At 41.8% G+C, this 6000-nt stretch overlaps 1 long non-coding RNA gene across 1 annotated transcript in view; it reads left to right on the plus strand.

Moving 5' to 3' along the window:
- The window catches only part of LOC132378552 (uncharacterized), a 30132-nt gene extending 24572 nt beyond the window's left edge, over positions 1 to 5560 (plus strand). Inside the window, exons 3-4 of the long non-coding RNA XR_009507103.1 lie at positions 4138 to 4413; positions 4769 to 5560. This is a non-coding gene — a long non-coding RNA (uncharacterized LOC132378552). The remainder of the gene's footprint in view (positions 1 to 4137; positions 4414 to 4768) is intronic.
- Positions 5561 to 6000: the final 440 nt, after the last annotated feature.

Here is a 6000-nt window from a genome sequence, read left to right on the forward strand (position 1 = left end):
AATCTGAAAAAATTATTTATGTAAGTCATGTCCTCTAGATAACTTTTGCAGGTTTGAACTTGTGGTTGCTTGACATGGCAGACATCCATTGATTTTGTTGAACAAAAGTGTCTCTTTCATGGAAATGTTTTTTTCTTTTCACTGTTGTTTAATTTTCATGATATCTTGATGGCCTTCATGAGCAACATCTGCAATGTATTCCATGATGGCTGTGAGATGATAGGTCATAAATGTAGTACAAGTTCTGTAGTTTGTGTTGTTGGGAGAGTGTTATGGACCTTACACTGTTTATGTTCAATATTGATGAGTTTCTGCTTTTGTGACTGAATTGCTGTAAAAGTGCAACATTTTGTTCAGTGCAGGCAGCTTTGACTTCGCTCAGTCTCACTAAGTGGTCATAGTGTACCTGGTCACATGACTGATGAGGAGTTCTGTGACATATTATTCATAAAAGTACATGTGAAGAACAAGTGTTGTGTCAAAACATAGAGGAGTATCATTGTCACCTAAGATTACATTCTTTAATCTGAATATTACCTTGCAATAAGACCATAAAGCATTTGGCAAACCATTAGGCCCATTGTGTCTGCTCCGTCATTTCATCATGGCTGATCCATTTTGCCTCTTAACCTTTCACAGCACCCAGACTAATCAAGAACCTAAATACTTTTGCCTTAATTACACACAATGGCTTGGCCTCCACAATGGCCTGTGACAGATGAATTCCACAGATTCACCACCCTCTAGCTAAATAAGTTCCTCCTGCCCTCTGTTCTAAATGGTCATTCCTCTATCCTGAAGGGCTGTGCCCGCTGGTCCTAGATTCCACCGTTATGGGAAACATCCTTTCCACATCCACTCTATCTAGACCTTCCAACATTCGATCGGCTTAAATTAGATCCCCACTCATTCTTTTAAATTCCAGTGAGTACAGACCCGGAGCCATCAAATGGTCCTCGTACAATGGCCCCTTCATTCCTGCAAGTATTCCTGTGAACCTCCTCTGAACCCTCTCCGATGTTGACACACCCTTTCTTAGACAAGGAGCACAAAACTGTTCAAAATATTCCACATGAGGTCTCACCAGTGCCTTATAAAGCCTCAGCATTACATCCTTGATTTTATATTCTAGACCTCTTGAAATGAATGGTAACATTGCATTTGCTTTCCTCACCACAGACTCAACCCGCAGGTTAACCTTCAGGGAATCCTGCACGAGGACTTCCAAGTCCCTTTGCACCTCGGATTTTTGGATTTTTTTCCCATTTAGAAATTAGCTCACGCATGACCCTACAATTTCTGACATTGGATTACGTGTGCCACCTCTTTCCCTATTCTCCTTATCCGTCTAATCTGTCTGCAGACTCCCAGCTTCCTCAACACCACCTGCCCCCTTCAACTGTCTTTGTATCATCCGCAAACTTGACCACAAAACCATCAATAATGTTATCCAAATCATTGACATACAATGTAAAAAGAAGTGGTCCCAACTCCAACCCCTGCAAAACACCACTAGTGACCACAGCCAACCACAAAAGGCTCTTTTTTTTGCCTACTCTTTTCCTTCTGCCAAACAGACAATGCTCTATCTATGCTAGTATTTGTCCTGTAATACCATGGGCTTTTATCTTGTTAAATAACCTCATGTGACCATGCTGATTTTGGCCTATTTTGTCATGTATCTTCAAGTACCTAGGAACCTCAACCTTAACAATCAACTCTAACATCTTCCCAACCACTGAGATCAGGCTAACTGGCCTATAGTTTCCTTTCTTCTGTCTCTCTCCGTTCTTGACGAGTGGAGTGACATTTGCAATTTTCCACTCCTCTGGAACCATGCCAGGATCTAGTGATTCTTGAAGGATCATTACTAATGCCTCCACAATCTCTTCAGCTGCCTTTTTCAGAACCATGGGGAGTAGCCCATCTGGTCCAGGTGACCTATTTACCTTCAGACCTTTCGGCTTCTCAAGCACCTTCTCCCTAGTAATAGCAGCTGCACTCACTTCTGCCCCCTGACATTTTTGGAATTCCAGCACAGTGTCTTCCACAGTGAAGACTGATACAAAATACTTCTTCAGTTTGTTTGCCATTTCCTTGTTCTTCATTATTACCTCTCCAGCACCATTTTCCAGTGGTCTATTCTCATCTCTCTTTTATTCTTTCTATATCTGAAGAATCTTTGGTATCCTCTTTGATCTTATTAGCTGATGTTAATTCATATTTTATTTTTTCCCTTTATATGTCTTTTTTAATTAACTTTTGTTGGTTTTTAAAAGCTTCCCAATCCTCTAACTTCTCACTATTTTTACTCTTTTACGTGCCCTCTCTTTTGTTTTTATCTTGCCTTTGACTTCTCTTGTCAGCCACAGTTGTGTCATCTTGCTTATATTTCTTTATCTGTGGGATGTATCTGTCCTGTCCCCTCTGAGTTGCTCCCAAAAACTCCAGCCATTGCTGTTCTGCTGTCATACCTGCTAATAACCACTTTGTATCAACATTGGTCAGCTCCTCTTTTATCTCTAATTCCCTTTGCTCCCCTCTAGTACTAATACATTTGACATTATCTTCTCCCTCTCAAATTGTACGGTGAATTCTGACACATTATGATCACTGTCTCTTTAGGGTTCCCTTACCCCAAGATCCCTAATCAAATCTGGTTCATTACACAGCACCCAATCCTGAATAACCTTTTCCATAGTGGGTTCAACCACAAGCTGCTTTCAAAAGCCATCTCATAGGCATTCTATAGAGTCTCTCTCTTTGGATCCTGCACCAAACTGATCTTCCCCAATTTCTCTGCATATTGAAATCCCTCATGACTATTGTAACATTGCCCTTTTGACATGCCATTTATATCTCCCATTGTAATTTGTGGCCCAAATCTTTACTACTGTTCAGAGACCTGTACATAACTTCCACCGGGGTCTTGCAGTTTCTTATTTCTACCCACGAGGATTCTATACCTTCTGGTCCTATGTCACCTCTTTCTAAGGATTTGATTTCATTTTTTACTCACAGAGCCACCCACTCCATCTGCCTACTTTCCTATCCTTTCAATACAATGTGTAACTTTGAATGTTATGCTCCCAACTATAATTTTCTTTCAGTTGTGACTCAGCGATGTCCACAACATAATACCTGCCAATCTCTAACTAAGCTACCTTATTCCGTATACTGAGTGCATTCAAATATAACATCTTCAGTCCTGTATTCATAACCGTTTTCTATTTATTCCTATGTAGCACTACAACTCATCCCACTGACTGCAATTTTGCCCTGTCATCGGCCTGTCCTTCCTGACAGTCTCACTACACACTGCATCTGCTTGTAAACCAACTACCCTATCTTCAGCCCTATCGCTCTAGTTCTGCCTCACCCCCACCTCCAGCCAAGTTAGTTTAAACCCTTCTCAAGGGTATTGGTCCCCCTCAGGTTCAGGTGTAACCCATCCATTTTGTATAGGCCATGCCAGTTCCTCAGCCAAGCCATCCTATTCTTACCCCCCACTGCTGCATGGCACAGGCAGCATTCTGGGAATTGCCACTCCAGTGGTCTTGCTTTTCAGCTTTTTACCTAACTCCCCAGATTCTCTTTTCAGGACCGCCTGTATTTTCCTACTTATGTTATTGGTGCCAATATGGACCAAGGCTTCTGGCTGCTCACTCTCCCCCTTTAGAATGCTAAGGACCTGACCCAGGACATCCCTCACCCTGGCACCCAGGAGGCAACATAACATCTGGGTGTCTCTTCCACATCCACAATGAAGCTGTTCTCAGAACTGTTGGAGGTTAATATTACAATACGGGCATAATTCCATTTTCCATGGCATTTCCTGTTAAGTTAAAGTTGGATGGCAGTGAAGCTTATTCTTAACAACTTGTATCCTTCAGCTGGTTCATTTCTACCCATGTAAATAAAAAATATGTCCTCCGGATGATTAGAGCTATTTTTGCTCTCTACAGTAGCTTCATCACATGCTACCTGTTTTGATTGATTCCGGTGCGCTGGATTTGCGGAATGACTCACTTTCGTAACCCCTTTTTGAACATTTTGCTTTGTGGGATGCTGTCATTGCAATTGTCATGCTGATGTCGGCAATTGTTTGTTGACGAATGCAAGTTCTTTCTTTCACAGGCAAAAGCCCTCCCCACCACTGAGCACATCTCCAAGGAGTCCAGCCACAGGAAGCTGTATCCATCGTCAAATCCCCCTACCATCTGGGCCATGCTCTCTTTTCGCCACTGCAATCTGGCAGGAGGTGGACGAGCCTTAGTCCTATGCCACTAGGATCAAGAACAGGCATTACCCTACAACTATCACGCTCATGAGCGAGTGTTGACAACGTCATGGACCTCAGTCTGAACTAATTCCACAATCTATAAACTCACTTTCAAAGACTCTACAACTCAGGTATTATTTATTTATTTTTTGTATTGTTTGCACAATTTGACTTTTGCACATCAGTTGTCAATTTTTATGTATAGTTTTCATAAATTCTATTATTTTTAAATTTCTCTGTAAATAACTGTGAAAATGAATCTCAGGGTAGTATATGGTGACATATACATACTTAGATAATAAATTTACTTTGACTTTGGCATGCCGTCCAAACATATCATTTCATTGCAGCAGTGTATTGAGGTTAGTACAAGTGAAAACAGTATCAGAATGCAGAGTAAAGTGTTACAGTTACACAGGTAGACATTAAGGTATAATATCATAACAAGATAGACTGTAAGATCAAGAGTCCATTTTGTTTTTCCAGGGGATACTTCAATGGTCTTGTAACAGCGGGAGTGAAGCTAGCTTTGAGCCTGGTGACACATGCTTTCAAGTTTTTGCGACTTCTGCTCGCTGGGGAGATCAGAGAATATACGGGGTGAGTGGACTCTTTGATTATGGTTGCTGCTATACTGAGGCAGTAAGAAGTACAGACTGAATCCACAGAGGGGAGGCTACCTTGTGTGTCCACTAACTGCAGCAGTTCCTTGCTGTCTTGGACAGAACAACTGCCATACCAAGTTGTCATGCATCCAGGCACCAAGCTTTCCATAAACTGCATCTACAGCTATTAGCCAGGGTCACGGGAGCCACGCAAAATTTTTAGTCTGCAGCGGAAGCAGCAGTCTTGGCTCACATTGTGGGCTCTACATTGTTGAACCAGAACAGGCTATTGGTGTTCACTCCTAGGAACACACACCTCTCAACCCTCTTAGCATCAACACCATTGATGTAAATAGAAGTGTGTTTCTAAAGTCAATGACCAACTCTTCTGTTTTGCTGATATTGAGGGAAAATTTATTGCCATGACATCATGCCAACAGGCTCTCTCTGAGGTGAATCGATGAGATTTTTTCAAGGTTTCATAGAAAGTGAACATAAACATTGTAGCGCAATACAATGCAGAACAAGCCCTTGCCCCAATACGTTGCAGTGAAATAATTAAATGGCAAGTGTCTAATCCCTTCTGCCTACTCAATGTCGTTATCCTTCTATTTCGTGTCTATCTATGAGATTCTTGAATACCTTTATTGGGTTTGACCCCACCACCGCCCCAGGCACTACCACTCTCTGTGTAAAAAAACTTGCCCACACATCTCCTTTGAACTATTCAACTTAATTCCACATTTCCCTGAAGTCCCTGCTTGCCCAGCTCCCCAATGTGCATCACCTCAGACTTATGATGATTAGGTTATACCTGGCATTATCCTGTCCAACTTTCCAGCTGATTAATATCATTCAGTCGCCCAACTACTCTCCTCGGATTTATCAACACTACCGATCTGGAAAAATGCTAACATACCTACTACGTTTGTACATTCACAGCTAAGTTATTCACGTACATAACAAACTGGAAGAGTGCTGGAACTGGTCCCTGTGAAACAGGCTTCCAATACAAAAGCAAACTTTAACATCATTCTCTGTCTCCACACCGTCCATTTTGGATCTGATTTACCAACTTGTCGTAATCCCAGCGGTTTGAGCCAACTTTCCAAG

The sequence above is a fragment of the Hypanus sabinus genome, chromosome 2 (genome assembly GCF_030144855.1).
Source record: "Hypanus sabinus isolate sHypSab1 chromosome 2, sHypSab1.hap1, whole genome shotgun sequence".
In the NCBI taxonomy this organism is placed as follows: Eukaryota; Metazoa; Chordata; class Chondrichthyes; order Myliobatiformes; family Dasyatidae; genus Hypanus; species Hypanus sabinus.